The sequence below is a fragment of the Aptenodytes patagonicus genome, chromosome 6, assembly GCF_965638725.1.
Source record: "Aptenodytes patagonicus chromosome 6, bAptPat1.pri.cur, whole genome shotgun sequence".
NCBI classification, from domain to species: Eukaryota; Metazoa; Chordata; class Aves; order Sphenisciformes; family Spheniscidae; genus Aptenodytes; species Aptenodytes patagonicus.
In genome coordinates, this window is record NC_134954.1 from 69,669,071 (window position 1) to 69,688,503 (window position 19,433).

At 41.0% G+C, this 19,433-nt stretch overlaps 1 protein-coding gene across 3 annotated transcripts in view; it reads left to right on the top strand.

The window, feature by feature from the left end:
- Nucleotides 1–16,648: 16,648 nt before the first annotated feature.
- Nucleotides 16,649–19,433, top strand: part of SPOPL (speckle type BTB/POZ protein like) — a 78,179-nt gene continuing 75,394 nt past the window's right edge. The window contains exon 1 of one of the 3 annotated variants that reach the window (XM_076343111.1): nucleotides 16,649–16,834. The gene's annotated coding sequence lies outside the window, so the exon portion shown is untranslated. The remainder of the gene's footprint in view (nucleotides 16,835–19,433) is intronic. The other 2 variants (XM_076343112.1, XM_076343113.1) reach the window with 2 other exon arrangements.

The window sequence follows — 19,433 nt, forward strand, 5'->3', positions numbered from 1 at the left end:
CATTTTCAAAACTTTATACCCTTCGAAGCCTTAATCTCACTTCATTTCCTTGAGGGTGAGAACAGTCAGCATAGATTTACCACAGGTCAGATGAAGATTATAGAAAGCCAAAGGCATAGTGGAGCATGTAACGGCAGTATAACCCTGGCAGCATTAGGAACGTAGTGCTTTCTGAGCCTTGGCAGAGGTGACCGACTCCAGTGCAGGAGCACTTAAATCAGCACACACGTTTATTGAAAATGCATCTATGAAGAATTCAGTTCTAATGAAGCAACTAAAAGGAACTGAAATTGCTTAGTATATAACTTTAGAAAATCTTATTCATCTTAGTATATTGGCACTGCTACAATTAATAGCCTGTTTGAATTTCCCTTACAGTTTCTATTACAGGAGGTTTATAATTCAGGCATTAAAATCTTACTCTGGGCTGAAACTTGTTATTTAATGTCTTAGCTCATTTCATGCAGCTTTTCTGCACGACCCAGCTCACCTCCCGCCTCCAAACAGTAACAGAAGCTGCTACGTGGGGTTCCTCAACCTAGCGTGCTGGTAAGGGGTCAGCAGGCTCTGCTTGCCGTCTGGTGTCAAGTTTGCAAGAGTATATTTTTAAAAGAAACACCTAGGTCTGTCCAAGAGCAGATGGGGTAGGAGCTCAGGAAGTAGCTCTTCTAACTAAAACTTTAAATACAATCAGAGAATGTCCCTAGCAATTTTCTGACTTCTTATTTGCCTATCACCAATATAAGAAATTTGAATCTTCCTGTCACCTTGAATAAGGATCCTGTTGGCATACAGGTTTTGGAGAGGGAATGGTCTTACACTGGAGACAGAAGGCACAAGCATAGCATGTCCATTGAGAATGAGACTGAGAACAGAGGAGCAGGAACAGACCAACAACTGGGAACAGACAGCCACCTAGATGGCCTAAGAGATAACCAAGGGCCATATTAAAAAAACTGTTCATGGACAGGTCAGAGAAACGGGCCAGAAAGGGAATGGAAGCAGAACCGTGTCTGGATGAGACTTTTACCATGGTAAAAGAAGTGATGACATTGGGATTCTTTCCAGACTGGTCATTTCCAGTTCTGACTCAAACCGTGACCCCGCAAACACCAACACCAGATCTGTGCAGTATCAAATCACTTTGCCATATAAACCTGGTCCCCATCAGCCATGGATGCAAACTGCACTTCTGTTGAGTTATCCAGACCAATGATAACGCTTATGATGGTTTTCTACTACGCCATGAAGACAGACAGCATCTTAACTAGCAAATGCAGTTTACGCAAGACGGTGGTTTGCAGCTGGAACACAAGACTTTTTTCTGATCTGGCATTAGGAGTTCAAAACCCTAATTTACTACACCATCAAATCATCATCCCAAAGGAAAGGTGGTGTGTTACATACCATCACAACAACTCCACCACACATTTCCTTTCCCTTAAGGCATTACAGGCTTTCTACCCTCTCACTTTAATAACAGTTTCTCTGAATATTTTTGATAATTTGCTGAATTCTGTACGTGTCCCTTTCTTGAACTCTCTAATTTTTGAAAATTCAAAAGAAACACAATTAAGATCTGCATTTTTTTTTATTTTCTCCAAAAGACTGCCAAAGTATCACCTTCTACTATTTTGCAATAAAATTGCATGAGACTGCTAAAGGTGACTTAATGCATCGCTTATCATACTACCTGTGCAAAACCACAAGGACAGTGACTTTAAAAATAAAAGTAAGTTACTGAAAAATAAGGACTAGTAGGGAAGGGTTATGATGGGACCCTGCATCAGCCAGTGCTTTTAAAGAAATCTATTTAGACTTTCTTATTACAGCTAGTCTGAATGGGCTGTAGTGCTCTGGGATGGGATAGGACAGGCTCATGCAGCTGAACTGGAATCGGGCAAAGATATAGTACTCGGTATCTGTGGAAAAAGATGATGCTCAACAATGACTGGAGTAGGGGGAAAAATAGGGTGGTAGGAAAGATATAGACTAGAACAGGCGCCTATAGGCTGGAACTGGAAGTTACATAGCCGTCCTTAGTTTGTCATTTCCTATCTTGTGAATGCTTGTTTTTGCTCTGCTGAAGTTGTTTTTCTGTAGCTCTGTATGGGGATGTGGGAATGTCACCCGTGGAACAGTGGTCTCCATCGATTAGAGTGGAACTGGCAGTAAAGATCTCTGGTTTCTATTCCCGGCCTTGCCACTGGCAGTACTACTCACCATGAAAGTCACTTTCCTTCTCTGTTCTTCAGCTTCCCCGTTTATAAAACATGAATATTTTTATTCACTTACTTCACAGAAAGTCTTAGTAATTCAGTTAATCAAAATGCTTAACTGAAAAAAACTATATACGAACCTTCCTCAAGGAAAAAATAAAACCTGCAGTTAGCATAGTTCCTGACAAAAGGAATCACAAGAAGAAAATGAGTTGTAAAATGGTAATTTTTAAGAACTTTACCAAACTGTAAAGGCTATCACCCATGACAGCATGCTAGAACAGAGTTCATATGAAAGTACAACCCTGCAGATGATCTTGACGCGTACTGAATAGGCAGCCACCAAGGAAGTTATGTTTATACTGAATCATTCGATCAGAAAACACTGCGTTCTTTTTCAATTTTATGTGCATCGTGTCAGAGCATGATGAGATTCTATCAGTTCTTGTGCACTGATGCAGATTTCTCATAAACAGGAAAAACTCCCAGGCTAAATTCACGTATTTTAAGTCAGAGGTTGGTAGAGTTTTTAATTAGCCTTAAAACTAACCTGTTGTGTAGGGTCTTATACCTAGTCTCTCTTCTCACAAGAGAAACAATAACCTGTATTGTATTTTTTTTCTAATGAGATCCACTGAGCCTGGATTCCAGCTTCATGCAGTACAGGCTATCATCTTCAGCCTGGAGTTCCCATTAAAGCATGGATGCTTCCTCACTTTGCTCTACATTGACATTTTAATTTTGAAGAGAGAAGTAGTATAAAAGAATATACAAAATTCAACTAATGAGGTACTCCAACATTTGGTTTGGATTAATACAGTTGTTTTGGTAGTATGTACTTGGATTAGAGTTGGATGGCGTATTTCTGATACTCGAAGAGAGAGGAAAAAAAACAACTGAAGTAGAAAGGTTTATAAATTCTCAGATAAAATGATATATGATTCATTTGAAGGCATCTCTCTACAGCTCAGAAGCTGTCCTCTACTGTGACAGATTGAAAAACTCCAGTACAATTTGTCTTTTCAAGCTGTCCCTGAAAGAAGATTCTGGGGGAAGTTTTTCAAGTGCAGAAACGTGCTGTCTGCTTAGCTTTTAGTTTATATCCAAGCTACTGAAGTGAGAACATTTTCTATCCTGTCAGTTTTAATGTTTGTCAGTCTACTTTTATAATTGTGTCACCTGTGAGATTTTGTTAGAACAGAGACCGGGGTTTGTAAAAATGTGAGATGTGAAAGTAACACAGTGATTCACAGAGAGCTTTGTTTTCATAAACATTCAAAAACAGAGGACTTGCAAGCTCGCTCGTTCTCCTAGGCAGCTTTGTAAACTCAGGCTTTGTCCTGTCTCTCACGTGGAAAGTGGAACCAGTTCCTTATTCCAGAGCAGTGAATTCTGCCCGCTAGTCACTATCAAGGCACATTTTTTCATTACTGTGGCACATGTTCCTTGATTCCCTTGGCCAAATACTTATTTATTTTCCAAAATACTGAACAGAACCAAAGTTATTTGTGATTTCAAGTCAAATTTTGTCTAGGTATGTCTAAAAAAACGGCAGATAATGAGAAAAGTCAACACGTTTTGGAATAGTAGAAACATTCTGTGTCTATGATATGCAATTGTTTAGTTTTGGCTTTTCATTAGGAAACATTTTATGTCACTTTAAAATAAAAGAAAAAAATAGGATAAAAAGATGAAATCATGTAACTTGATTTTAGAAGAAAGTGAAACATTTCTATGGCGGGTCAAGCTGATGGCTCCTCTGAGATTTACTCAGCTGTTTTGGGACACAGTTTTCTTGGAAGGTAGGGTATTTTTGTGCCAGTTGTTAAAAAATTCAGGCAACAATATATCATCTTGTGAGGAATTTTTTTAATAGCCAGTCCACTGGTCTCGCAACGCTGAAGTTCTCTTCTCATGGTCACATATCAGTTGCTTATCAGTGTTGCTGGAATAAGATTGCAGCTCTGACAGTCAGCCAGAACCCAAGTCTGGGTCTGGTCTTATAGTAGAGTTGGAAAAATAGCAGTCAGCTTTTTCTGGATAGCAAGCGTGCATATGGAGAGCCTTGGAGACAACCTTGTCACACAACTTGTGTTCTTTCTTGGTAGTCTCTGTATGTGCTCGCACATGCTTCAACTTTCATTTCCTTTAAGGGAGCAAACGCTGGGATACGTTCTTTGCCCACAGAACTCTCAGTAACGTTTTAGGCTAAGCATTTGACTTCCTGCCTTTTGTCTGTCTTCTCTACATTGAACCGCAATGTCTGCTTTCTCAGATAGTGTCAGCCTATTCTGCTTCCCAGTTCTTTTACCTTGAACTTTTGTATCTGTTCTGCACTAATGGCTATTAATGTTTTGATCCTTTTCACTCTACAGCCTCATTCTGCCTCAGGTCACAGTTCTCATCAGACACTTAGTACCCATTCCAGTATTTCAGGAGTTATTCCTAGTAACAGTGTCAATCATATTATGTCCTTGCTTCCCAATGGGAAAGTACAGAAAGAAAAAAAGGAAAAAAAAAAAAAGAGGAAAAAAGAAAAAAAAAGAAAACCCCAATTTTATCTTCATTTTTTAATCATCGTTTTCATGGTCAGGTCACTTTATGGCAAGACTTAATTCTTGTTTCTGATACCATGCAAGTTCTTTTTGGTCTGGATACCCAGGTGACCAGATGGCCTGTCTGTAGGTGTCGCATTTTTGTCCTGTTAAATGCATTTCCTGCCACGTTGTGGGTGTCATGAATCTGCTCGACGACGTAAAGTTTCATCTAGGGAATGCCGAATAGTAACAGCTCAAGCTTTACAATCTAATTCTTCTTTATCTACTACTTACAGAAATCCTAGAACTGTGGCAAATGTCTGAGTCATGTGCATATAGATTTGTGCTGTCTCATCTACAGTCTTCTCTCTTGCAACTCGTACTTCCCATCTAAGCGCCATCCAATTTATTACTTGCATGAAAGACTCCTTATAGCATAGGAATTAGAAAAGCTTCAAATGCTGCAGGTTTCCAGCCATTATTGCTGCTCAGCTTGAGCCTTATCTTCATGGCTAGCACTAACACCATTCTTAATTTGCTTTGTTTCAGGTAAGACACAACCGTCAGCAATAGCGTACAAACAGGCCCTACGCTTCTAAGGTTGCCTGGGTCTACAAAGAGCTAATCAAGGCTTTATTAACCAGCATGCCGTACTATATAACTGCAACTTTGCTATGAACTAAAATGTCGTATGATCAGGAGCACAGATTTTTCTCTTTCAGTATTGCCGCTCACTGCTCCCGGGAACCGCTCTGGCAGTTCTATACTCTGAAGTCCTGGGGTCAAGTCCTTGGAGGCATCCCTTATCTGTACAAATGTGTTTGCACAAACCTCCACTCTTCTTGTATACTTTTTCTGAAAGTCCTGTTGCATATCTGTACTCTATTATTCAGTGCACAGAGAGAACAAGTAATATTGACGTTTCAGTAACTGAAATACTTTGATAAAGAGGCTAACTGAATGTAAAACAGTTTTCTATTTATTTCAAAGAAAAATATTGATAGACTTATCTTTTTAAATAAGCCAACAGAAACACAATGTCACCATCCACCTTTTTCATAAGTAAATGTATTTGCCACTGACAAGGAACTCTCATGAACTAGTTGTTTTTTAAGTTCCTCTTGTGATTGTTCGTTTAGGCGAAAGAGCCAAATTCCCAAGCTCGGGTAAAAGCATTTGAGACAAGGTGCACATGGTTATGAGATAAGAGCTATCCATCTCTGTGCACATGAGCAGTCAAGGAACTAGAAGCAAGTGAAAGCTTATATTGACTGAGATAAACAGTTGGCAAGTACGAGGGAATTCTTTCCCTTCACCAGAAAAGAGATCATGCTGTTAATAGCTGGGATTCACTACTGAAATCAAGTCTTTGAAATTATTTATATCTTCACCATATCTTGGATGATTATTTAAAGTTTGCCTAGAATGAGATTTCACATCAGACATTTTGCAAGTCAATTTACCTGGAACAGATAGTACCAATGGAGTAACAGCACAGTTAGTTCTCTGTTAACTGCAGGGCTCAGTGTTAGCAGTCCTTCCTTGGACTAAAGGAAGGCGGTCCTGAGCTCACAAGGGTAGAAGCTAGGGATGCCATACAGCGAGTTTAGATAGGACGACAGGTCTAGAAAAGTAGTAGTTGGAAGTATTCAGAGGGTGGGGATCCTTCTGTCCCACATCAGACGGTGAGAACTTACATATTTCCATTAAAGGCAGGAGTATATTCTTCACAATAGAACTGCTTCCTAGAGAGCTGGCTTTTTGCAGATGGATACGTACGCATTTCTTAAAACAGTGTGGGCAAACCTTTATTTAGAACACATTAAAAAGCATTACAGTATTCATTCTGGTACCAGCTCAAATTTCTCTTGATATTGAACTTCCTCCTAGATCAATGGTTTGCCTTCACTGCCTAAAAATGTCCTTTATCTGCATGTGTGTACATGTATAGTACACCTGGTGAAAAAGTCTTGTCATTAGCTTTAGGTTTTCTTTAGGCTTTCTGCTTTCTCAGACACATCCATGGAAGTTATTTCTATAGACAAAGATTTATTTTCCCTCACTTTCTATGCGGCTGTTCTGGCAAAGATATCATACCAACACAAAATTTCCCCTGCTGTTCTAGGCTTTGCGTTAGCCTGTAACTCCAAGGTATTAACATATGTGAAAGGTCTTTTCCTTGCATAAAATCTTTGAAATAAAAACTGATCTACTTATTAGCAATACGCGATTTTGGTGAAGTGTTACTAGGCTTGACATGAGAATTATCTAATGAAATCCTGTAGCCTGCATTCTGCAGGTTAATCCTATTTATTTCTTCTTTTCTTAACTTGGATAGACAAGTTCTTTTCTCAGGACCAGAGACAACACTTTGGAAAGCATCTACTTGTACAGGTTTCTTTATATTAATCAAAACATGCCACCATAAACTGTTTTCAGCATAGGTGACAGACATGTTCTCTTTGAAATTGTAGATGGGAGGTTCTCCTCCAGTGTGTTTTGAGCTTTTTGTTTTGGTTTTTTTCCCCCTGTTGATGCAAACTAACCACCTGCATACAGGTGCTCAAAAGAGGTTTCAGAGAAGCCACACTGACGGTAGTATGCAGAAAAAATTAATCTCAGTAATGGTTGATGAAGCTTTGTCAACAAAGACTGATCAGAGTACTAAAACTAAATCATTCTCTATCCAGACGTTATGGAATTCATAGACCTCTTCATAGACTACTGGATGAAAAATTAGAACAGGTTTCTAGAACAACAGAATACCAAAGCTACAAATCAAAAGTATTTCAAAGGCACTTTGATTAACTGAACTAGAGTTATGTATTGTGCCAATCGATCTCTGTTTCTTTCTTGCCAGGTATTGTTTCTTGCCTCTTAAAATAAACTGACTGTATTCAGCAGTGACCTTACAATTATCATTAGGGAGATATGACTCAGAGAACCTTGGATAGCCTCAAGCTATTCTATGTTTATGAGATCATGGCTTCCTTTGAATCTCTTCATTTTGAGGAGATGCTGTTGTCATCTTCTATTATCTTAAAACTTGCAGGATCAAACAGATGTTTTAGGTGACAAATCTGATCTTTGACTGTGTTCTTAGAAGGCAGTTTTTAGAGTTTCAGCCATGATTGCCAATGACTTTGAGATAACACACTGCATCTTCAAGTTTTTGTTGGCACTTAAAGGCAATTCAAAGTAGTTATCCAGGATGAACATATTTAACTTTTTTCTTTTTAATTAACTGCCTTATATGCTTGGAAAAACACCTTAAAATACTAAAATTCAAAGGACATATAACATTCCAGTTCTTAATTATGCAACAACTGAAGTGCAAGATATCCGTCCGGTCTGGTGACTATCTGGTCTTTATCACCAGGACTCACTAGGGAACTATTATTTACATTTTCTGAATTTAAATACAGTATGTTGCATTTGTTCCACGGTGAATTCCTGCTTTTTGGATATGACCATTACCGAACTGGCTTCTATACCACTATGGATAATTCTGTTGAAATCAATAGAGGTATTCAGGCATAAAACAGCCACATGAAAAGATCAGATTCTAAACTTCAAGTATTTAATGTAAAGTAGTCAAAGTATAAAACAAGAAAGAGTCAAAAGAAATTAAGCAACTCAACTCTGAGCTGCAAGAAAATTGGGCTTTTAATATATGTTTGGAAAACTATGGAAAATTCTTTTTTAATGAATAGATACAGAATGAAACCTGCATGCAAATATGCCGTACCATGATATAAAATTACTGAAAATATCACATCTTTCCAAATCAATGGTGTCAATAGACTGTTTCAAAAAAAAGAAGCTACTTTCACCTTTTGATAAAAGTGGGATTTGACCTTGCCTAAGCGTAATGTGCATGAGAGTTTACTGTATAATTTTCTTCACCAATTAGCACTTGTGTTATGCAAATCTGGTAAAGCAGTTGAAAGCTAAAATCTCAAATGAAGTTTGCATCCAATTACAGTATTGAAAAATGATTCTAACAGTTTTATCACCATATATTTCTTATGCCAGAGAAAACCTGACTCAGAAGACCATTATGTGCCTTAATCTACCTTTTCCTGACCAGCAGCTTTAAGCTATCTACACAGACAGAGTATCTCCATCACTGAATGATACACTCTAGTCATACTACATTATTCATCTGAGCTTTTGCTCTAGGAATAGGATACTTCCATGATGGTCTCTCAAATCCCAGAGCAAAAGGAAGCTATTCAGCTTATGAATCATAATGTGTCTTGAGACAGAAAATGCTTGCCAGCAAGGAGAAATGAACCAGATGAAAACATCAACAGTGCAAAATCTGTGCTAATGAGAACCACAGTACTTAAAGCACACACTGATATGTAAAAAGGTGTTAAATCTAAATAGGTGCCAAAATAAATAAAAATAGATGAGAAAGCCCTGTATTGTCTTAAAATGAAAAAGTTGGCGACGCCAAAATTTCAAATATCAAGCATAACTCATCATGGGGCTGTTCTGTGTTCTCAGCTTGGTATTTAGCATTTGTATTGGTATCCTTCCAATAATCCTGAAAGGTGTTTGATTTTTTTCTTTTTTCTGGCATTCAGGATATGCTATATATCCACACTTCTATTCATAATGAACAGTGAATCACTTATTATACAAATCTCCAGTATTTCTTGGAGATGAAATTCAGTGAGCCCTCATCTTTTCAGCAACTCAGGAACCATTCTGCTTAGAAGAATAGAAACTCATACTTATTGCACAGGTTATGTTTTTTTGACTACTATTACAAACATATACTATTATATAAATATATATATCTAAGTATTGCTTATCTAGTGTACTTGGTCCAGCACACTTTTAAATTAACTTGATTTGGAGGATAGCCGCACCCTTACATTTTAACTACTTAAATTTTATAAAGACCAGATCAATTCTAGCTCATGGTGGTGAATAAAGTTGTGTAAATTATGATTTGGGGGGGAGAGTGAAATTGAAAAATTAGAAAAAACAGCCAGTAGAATGCTTGCATTTCTCAGAAAAATTATGAAAAAAAAAAATTATGGTCAAACAAAAGTGCTGTTTGATATACAGTAAAAGCATGTTTCATTTTGGGGTTAATTAACCTACTGAATGAATAGAGGTCAGCTTAGGTATAAAACGTGAAAACATGAGCTTTCAATTTAAAAATTACATATTGCTCCCAAAATCTGTTTTTTCCATATGTATTATTTCCTACAAAAATTTGCACAATAGGAAAAAAAAGAGAATAAGAAATTTACAATAATTTTTTTCTATAAAATATGTAAAATTGAACAAAATAGGCAACTGCATGTGTACTTCATAAATCCATGTGTAAATTATATCAATTGTGCAAAAATCAGTAAATATCCCGTTACCTGTCCCGTACATTTGGCAGGTGTAAAAATAGGCATTTACTGAAACAACAGTGCTGGTTTATTTTAGTCATTATTAAAAGTTATATATTTAGTGCTCCACGCTAAAAATGTTAGGTTTGCAAAGTATGACAGAAGAGCTCAGTCCTACAAAACACTAAGTTAGAAGGAATATTGGGCTTTTACTATGCGTAGAGACAACTGAGCCAAGTCCTGCAATGAAGCTCAAGAGAATTTGGGGAATATTGATGTTGAAAATTACTCGTGAGTAGTATAACTAAGGATTTTGTTTATCAGCTAGGAAGCAGGAGGCCATTTCAAGAGGCAATACCACAGAATTCTCAAAAACAAAAAGGGTAATAAAGTTCAAAACAACTTGTCTTCCTCACATTCTGAATTGAGGTGTGGTTTTTCCCCTCTAAATGTGCCTTAGCAACAGGATCTTCATTCAGTGAAGAATCTATGATTCTTCTGTGAATCTATTTGTATTCTCTCTGAGCCAACTGAATTATGTTCAGATGCTGGTTTTATCTGAATTTATAAATGATGATGGTTGGGGCCCACATAAAATTCAGAACTTCATGCGTGTTCTTCCCTCTATGAAAGTGGCTTTTAAAGGCATTTTAAAAGTTACTTGGTATTGAAATGAGGAAAAGGCTATGCATTTGGCTTCGTTATCAAATTTATGAGTATAAGCCACAAAGCAAAATTTGCTCTTTATTGTTGCTTTCTGATATAAAAAGAAGTTTCCACACTCTCTGAAACAGAAAGTGTGTAGAAGGGTATGCCCTTTGTGATTCATTCTTTTTGGAGAGCAGAAGGGAGTAGAGGAGGAAAGAGTTGGCATTACATTTAAAAATATAGGGTTTGATTTTACTTTTCTTTCGGAGAGGAGAGGAATGCTAATTTGCAAAGAACTTAAAAGAGGCTTTCTCATCCTTTAGCAAGATCTGAAAAGAATTATTAAATTCACCAAAAAAATCATCTTTCCCACTAGAGACTATTATAAAAATTTTACCACATCCAGGAATGTATTTAGTTTCCAAGTTACAGCCTGGGAAACTATATTTCTAAAGAAATCTGAACAAAGCACAAGGGCTGTTGTAGCTCTTGTTTTTAATTGTATACCCAGCCAGCAGTACCGATTCCTCTATTTAGACTGCCTATCACTGCTCATTATGGAAAAAAAATCTCTTGTACACATGTGCGTGGGGGTGAGGAAAGGGTTGTTTAATTTGAAAGACCTGTAAACATGTCATGGTTGCAGCAGGGAACATGAACTCGGAAGCAGTAGTAGCTGTCAGGTATGTGTCTTATCGAGCGTATCAAATAATACCACTGGTTTGCCATCTTATTTGTGATCTGTAATGGCACTGCAATGGCAGCGAAGAGAGGGTGAAGTAGAAAGAACCTGGGACACAGCGCACAGCTATACAGTCATAGTTGTGGAGTTCTGGCAAATATGAATGAGTTCAACAACTTCTACGTGCATGAAGGGGAAAAAAGTGGAAGATTTGTAGGGGTGGATGACTGAAAGGAATCTGGGAATTTTTTGGACAAGAAACCGGTGATAACGTGTTAGAGAATACTGAGGAGGAACTAACCAAAGATGGTCAGCAATTTGCAGCCTGCCATTCTGCAGAACAATTAATGTCATATAGCACTGCAACCAGTCTCCAGTGAGTTTTCTGCCATTATGCATTAAAGAAGTATCCATAGGAAGATACGATGCCTGCTCTGAAGTCCTTACTATCTATTTTAAGATGCAGCAGTGAATAGAGCAAACATAGAAAGAGAAACTGAGGGAAAGGAATACGACAATACAAAGCAAATTCTATTTAATAATTCTTTTTTAATGCTATTAACATATAAGCTTCCCTTGAACTAAAACGTGTTGCAAAGCTGACTAAAACTGTGTGGGAAACATTTGCCAGTCTTGTGAAAGTAAGAAAACTCAAATGTTTTCACATTATTTTGCATGAAAATCTTTTAAGTGTTTATTTATTTGTTTTTAATGAAAGAAGAAAGGGAAGCTCACATGGAACAGCTGCTGAACTCAGGCAAGGATTGGAAGTCCCAAGTTCAAGTCTCTGCTAAAATTAATGTTTGTTTATACAAAGTATAAACAGGGAAGAACGGGGAAGATTCCTATTGCATTTCAGCCAGCAGCTTGGTGGTTAAGGTTTTTTCTGTGATATGAAAGACGGGAGATCAAAACTCTCACTGAATCAGGAAAAACAGACTTGAATCTGACTCCCCAACACCGGTAGACTCTTTGCTATAGCCACTGGAACACTGCTTATTCAGACAATCTCACCCTCCTCCCTCACAAGAAATTGCATCTTTGCTAAAACCTTTCTGCCAAAACTAGCATATATTTTACAGTGAAAAGTGCTGGTTTCAAAACATTGACCTTTTCAAGTGAAGACCCATTCTGTTGAAACATTACTGAGTAATTTTAGAACTGTATCACTAACTTGTAAGAAATGAGTTGTTTGTTGCAGCTTAACAGGTTTGATTATTTTCCTTTTCAGGAAGAAAATCTAGAAGGAAAATATAAAAAAAAGTTAACGTGGAAAAGTCAATCTAAATTGGGTAATGCCTTAATACCCTGGAATTTCAAATTCCAAAAAACAATTCAAATTCCGAAGCCACTATATTATAAAAAGACTAAAAACTTCCCTGCTGAAATTTTATACAGTTTTAAAACTGTCCATAAAATTGCGACTCGTATCAGCTAGATCAGGCTTTGCGTTTACTTAATGCAAAATCACCCATACATCTTGGCAGTACATTTGCAATGGTGTCTGCTTGCTCTTTTAAAAGTAAATAGGGTAGAATAAGATAAGATATTACGGATCTATCATGATTCCTCCAGAAAGTGCTCTCATTTGGACAACAGACAGGAAAGGAAAACAGAAAGCATGTGACACTAACACTATCTTGGGTTTGCCATTGATTTTTCTAGCATAATTTAACAAAAATAATTAACTTGATTAAAAAATAGATGAAATTAATATTCTTGTCTTGAATTTCTTTCAAAAAGCTATTTTAGTGATATAATCCTGTTGTGAATCTTGAAAACATACTGCAGCAATGTGCTTACGCGCATGCGTCTGTGTGTATAACGCTTCCTTTCACCAAAAAGATCTCAAAGAGGTTATAATGAATCTGTAATTAGATATAGAATTTCACCATTGGGTAGAGAATGACTTCTACTTGTAACTTCATCTTGCAAATCATTTAAGTGCATGTTTACATATGCAACCACTTCCCTTAAATCTGTGGGACTGCTCATATGCCTAATACCGAAAACAATCTATTTTACATGCTCTGAGAGTTAACATCATCATGTACAGCAGCCGGGTTCAGACAGTTCACCTCATATCACAAAACAAGGGTGAGGAAATCTGGCCAATAACCTAGAATAAATTCTCTCTTTCAAACAGAAGCACAGAAAATCTGATGTTTAATATACAGCAGACAGAATTTGTATTCTGAAGGGTTTATCTAAGGTGAAAGTCCCAACAGCCTGAAACTTGATCACCCTGGAAAGAGGAAAGACTGTGCTGCCTGCCCAGACTGGAACACTTAAAATCTCCAAATACCAATCCTTTTATAAGTGTATGTTAATATGCTTCCTTATTCTTTCTAGGAGCATTCTTAAGTAAAATTATTCTATAAAGAAACTCCTAAGAATTGTTAGGTAAGCTGTTTGAAAAAGTCAGCCCTCAGGAAGGGATCTAGATTGACTGTAGTAGAGGAATATCATCAGTTGGACTAGATGATCGTTGTAGGTCCCTTCCAACTGAAATATTCCGTTTTCTATTCTATTCTCATATGAGGACTTCCCAATGAGGGATGGCACCACCACAGTGCAGTGGAAACATTAATCTGTCCCAGTGGAAGCTGGGATGAAAGAAGGTCTACAACAGTGTTGTTCTTCTTTTGGCTTGAATCTCTTTTTAGACAATAAAGTAACATAGCACCTTGCCCTGAAAAGCTCTGAAAAGTATAAATACCCCCCCGTTTCTGCCAGAAAGTAGCGTATCTTGTAAGTGCATATTCCTGTGGGGCCTCCTGCCTGGTTTGAGAAAGTACGATCTAGGGCATTCACTCTGGACCCAGGGAAGTCTGGTCCTCCCTCTGGTCTCTGCCAGAACCTTTGTTCTGTAAGTGTGCTTAATCCTTTCACCCTGTCTTGTTTTTCTCTACCATTTTCTGCCCTGTCTAATTAGATTACAAACTCTGTGTTTGTCTCATATGTTTTGTAAAATGTCTGGCATAAAGGGCCACTTATCTCAATTGACCACTAAGTGCTGCCATAATGCAAATAATACTGATGTGTCCCGACGTGACAGTATTTCACCTTAATGTGACACCAGAGGCTGGTACTATATGGTGCACTTTAATTCAGCACTGAGAGGAGAAACAAACTCAGGGTACAAAAATGGGATACTAAAGGGGAATAGCAGGGACTAGGACTCAGCAGTGGATGAAAAGTACAGGAAAGTAAGTTAAACTTCTGTTAAAACCAACTGGAGACTCCAGATCTGGAAAGCGCTAGTTGCTTTACTTGGCAACCATTTACACGCCCTTCTGTGGCATTTGCCCCCCCCCCCCCCCCCCGCCCCCTAGAATATTATATGTCTGAGGGCGAGCAAAAGAACTTTTCAGCCCAAGGGATGCATGAGCTGTAATCTCATCTTTTGTCTGCTGACAAATATGCATGTTTTCATCACAACTTCTGTTAACGATCCGTCTTTGCAGACCTTCTCTAGAGCGGGATTTAAGGGAGACGGCAGTTACTATATACAAAGATTGACTTGGCTCACTGCTTCTCCTACGTGCTAAGTCACTCTATGTGAACTGTAAGATTCCCATTACAGACTCTTCCGTTAGAACTGGGAACGCACCCCTGATTTCCAGTAGCAGACACTGAATTCTGGCTTCTGAAAAAGTGGGTATTTTTCACTTCCCATTTGCAACAGCGTCTCCAAGCACTGAACTACTCAGCTCGCGATACCAAGAATCCTGATAGTCCATGTTCTACTTGTGTCTCATACAACAGACAAAGGTATACTGTGTTTTCTTCTAAGTAATGGGCCATATAAAAGCTAACAGACCGGTCCTCCTCCGAGCATCCTGTTCAGCTAAACGGAGTAAGTCCTGCCTGTGGCCGTAAAGCTATTTCCTACAAGGACCGGTATGAAAAAGACTCCACACAAACGAAAAGCGCTGAGCCATCTGAAAATACAGTGCAGTGTTGGACAGGTTCCTGAAGTAGTTCTGCGTGAACTAGTAATACAAAAAGCAGTATGGCCCTGTCAGCACAGTTTTTCTCTGCAGGATGAATTATCCAGGGCACTGTGCTTCACTAATGCAGTTGTATTGATTCGGAGACCGTGCTAGCTTGGCTATCCGTAGGCAGCACAATGCTGTGTATGGGTATTCTCAGCACTCGTTCTCAAGGGAGGCAATTAAGGTGTCACGGAGTCTTAATTGTCTCCATAGACAATATTTTCCTTAAAGCTCTGGCCCTTAGAAAAACAAACCAAACCAAATTGCTTATTTCCAGCCCTCCACAAAGAAGTTTGCAGTACTGCATACGGAATTTACAATTACGATTTTTAGAAGCAACTAGGAAGGTACGTCAACGATTTAGAGAAATTCATTCCACCTGGGCTAAAGGAAACAGATCTGACCGACAGCTCCCAAAACCGCTGGGAGGTGAACATAGGTGGGAGGGAACCGAAGTGCCCCACGCAGGGAGCTGTTCCGCGAAGGCCTCGAAGGCCAGGCCTGCGCCAGCGAGGAGCAGCTCTGCGCGCCAGGCAGGCTGCCGAGGACCCGGCATCAGCACCGTGCGTGGGGGGGCAGGTACCTAGGGCTGGTCCTTGTCAGGTCCCAATACCCGGTAGCAGGTGGAGCTCGCGAGTGCCATTTTCGGGTTAACTTCATCCGAAAAAGAATAAAAAATAGCGAAGGACTCCTCAGAAGCCCCAGGTGCGTCCCGCAGCGCGAACCGGTCGGTAAGCGGGGGTGACGACCAGGCACTTGCTTCCGAGGAGCTCCTCCCGCCCGACCCCACCGAAACCTCAAGCGACAAACCCCTGGGCTCCCCCGCCCCGGCACCGCCTGGCCCCTTCCTCACCCGGAGCCTTCCCAGAGGCGCCCCGCCGCCTCCTCCGGGCGCCCCGCGCCTGCCGGCAGCCGCTCGCCCCCGCCCCGGTCCCCAAACAGTGACGGGGGGGGGTGGAGGGAAGGAGGGGTGCCGGCCGCCCTCCCCGGCGCTCCGGCCGCCGCCTCACCCCCTCAGCCGCCCGGGCCCTCCGCTCCCCGGGCCGCCCAACGGCCGGCCTCGCGCCCCGCCCCGGGCGCGGCGGGGGAGGGGGCGGGGCCGCGCGCGAGGGCCCGGATGGAAGCGGCGCGGCGCGGGGCGGCGTGACCCCTCCCTGCCCGGAAGTGCGGCGGCGGCGGCGGCAGCGAGCGGCGGTAGCGGGGCCGTACGGGAGCCGCGAGGTGCCGAGCGCGCGGGAGGGGCGGCAGCGGGTCTCGGCGCGGGCAGCGATGCGGCTCCGCCACCGCCCGGCCTCGCCGCTCCCGCCTCCCGCCGGGCACCGGTGACCGCCACACCTTCCCCCGCCCCGGCAGTATGAGACCCGCCGCGCCGCCCAGCCAGCGCCGCGCTCCGGTACGTACCGCCCCGGGCAGGGGCCGGGGCCGGGGGGCGGTGGGGGGCGCTGCCGGCGGGCGGGGTTGCGCGGGGCGGGGGGAGGCCTTTGTTGTGCTCTCCCCTGCCCGTCGCCCGTGCCGGCGGGGCGGGGCGGGCCCGGGTCCCCCTGCCCGGGGCAGCGGCCTGCGGGGCCTTTCCCTCGGGCCGCGGGAGCGGCGGGGAGGCCGGCTGCGAGCGGCGGGGCCGCCCCGCTGCCCTCAGGGCCGCTCCCGCGCCCGCTCAGCGCGTCGCCTTCGCTCTGGCGAAGCCTCCTCGCCCTCGGAGCCGGCGCTGGCCCGGCGCGCACGCCCCGAAGAGGCTTGTGACCGGTGTTGTTTCCACGTATGTAATCCATACCTTGGGCAGGACGCGCTTCGTAATGGGCTCGTGCAGGCCCTGGCATGAGTGCTTTCGGCAGGAAGGCATTCCTGCGAAACAGCCCTTAACGTTCTCTTTTCCGCGTGTGCTCCGGCTGTCCTAAACTGCGACGTGACAGCTGGTTCTGGGAAGTTCTCACCTTGTAAGGAAAAAAAAAACCACCACCCAACAAACCAAACCCCCAAACCCCTGGGGTTTTGGGTCCCTTCTCGGGGCCGTGGCAAACTTTCGGGGACGCTGTAGCAGCAAGTGAATAATGTTTAGGAGCTTGTGCTTGATTCATCTGTGCTGCGTGCACCATTTTATACGTGGTCAGGAAGTGGAGTTGACTAAGGCTGGTTTTCACCTGATGATGTCATCTACTGAAATTCACTGGAGTCCGGTGAAATTTGCATCACGTTAAGGCTGTTTGAGAGCAGGAGTAGCTGGGAAGGGGCACGAAGAATGGAAAAAACCAAAGAAAACAACACGAGTGCTATCGATGAGTTCACAATACCTTTATAAACTGCAATATACTAAAATGAACGGTTTCTTTTAAAATGTAGCTTTGCTTTGTGAAGATGTTCTTAACTTCTTTTCTAAAATGGTGTTAAGAGTTATAAAAATAGTATTTGAACAAAAAGTATTGTTTCTAGCCTCCTGCCAGGAAGAACAATCTGCGAGAGTCAAGCTGGGTCATTCCTTATACTTATCAGTTCTGCAGCACGCAGCGTTTTGATAGGTATCCCATATGGTTAGAGGAATTTGTACCACAGTGCTGCTGAAGCTGAGCCATTTGTACGACTGCCAAGGCATTTTGTTTAACTGTTTAAAAAAAAAAAAAAGGTTTTGTTCCTTCTTCTGTTTTAACTAAAAACTTCATTATTTCTGGAAATAAAAATCCCTTCTTGGAGGGACACTTAGCAGTCAGTGTCACTTCTGAAAGTATTTTACCTGGCTTCTCTAACTGGGCCTTCTGGGATGCGTGGCTAGGACAAAGGTAAATGTTTGTGAAGGATTTCCAGTGTGTGTCTACTCCATAGTATTTCCCCCCCACTCTGTAAGTGGACATTTGCTCAGGAAAGGGAAAATAATTTTTAAACAATATGCCTCTTGTATATAAAGCTGCAAACATGGCAGGGTTTGGTGCATCACCAGAAGCTACTTTTAACTCTCTTCTGGAAACCTGAGATTTTAAATATCCAGAAATATCCTTGGTGTTACATTGCCTTGAAACAGCTTTCTGCCAAACTTTTAACTTCGGTACTTTGCAGCCTGCTTTTAAACTGTCACTGAAAATAAAGAATTACATTCTGAACTTGCATAGGCGTTGTGAGCTACTTGTTGCTATTAAAAACTTGTATATGCTATAGACAGATATAAAAAGAATTTGAAAAGCCACCAAGTTTTTTCTAGCCTAATCACTGATTTCAACTGTCAGTGCATACTGCTTACAGTTCTTGGATGTTCAGCTGAAATCATGTGTTATAAAACTACTTTTCTCTCTTTTTTTTTTCCCCGTATGTTGTGTTTATCTGCTAATTTTTGAGCCTTTGAAAGCACCTAAACGTAAATATAGAGGAGAGAGAATGAAACCAGTTGTCATTAACAGCACAACTTAAAGTGGAAAAGAAATCGCTGAGGCAGTAATAGGTAATGTAGTTAAGATTTGCACATAGATCTCATAGACTTCTCTTTTTATTCATTCTTCCTTGGTTTTCTGTCTGTGTTTGTGGTTTTCCTACTCTTTCACATACAGTCTCTTCACATCTCTATCTTAACTGTTCACTTTTTTCTCTTTACATCTTATGCCCTTGTAGAAATGATTGTAGTTAGAAATTTGTCCTGTTGAATTTGTTTCCAGGTTCTGGGGTATGCTCAGAAGTAGGCTTCCGTGTGCCTTGTGTTACAAAACTACCCCATCCCATTTTGTTTTGTTTTTTTTTTTTTTTCTTTCTGTTGATGGCAAGTGGATGTTTGTGGTATTTTTTTCTGACAGTGTTTTGCAACAGGCTCATATGCTCCTTATAGGCATTTCTGTCTCTTTGTAAAAAGCAGTCTACAACATGCTGCCCTTTTTGCTTCCTGTGTATTTCGCAAAAGATGGTTAAGAGTAAGGAAATCTAAATGAGATTGTTACACTCGTGAAAAGCAGTAACCTGATACTTGTAGTCATAAAATCCTGTGATCTTCAAAATACCGTGCCCTGGATCAAAACATT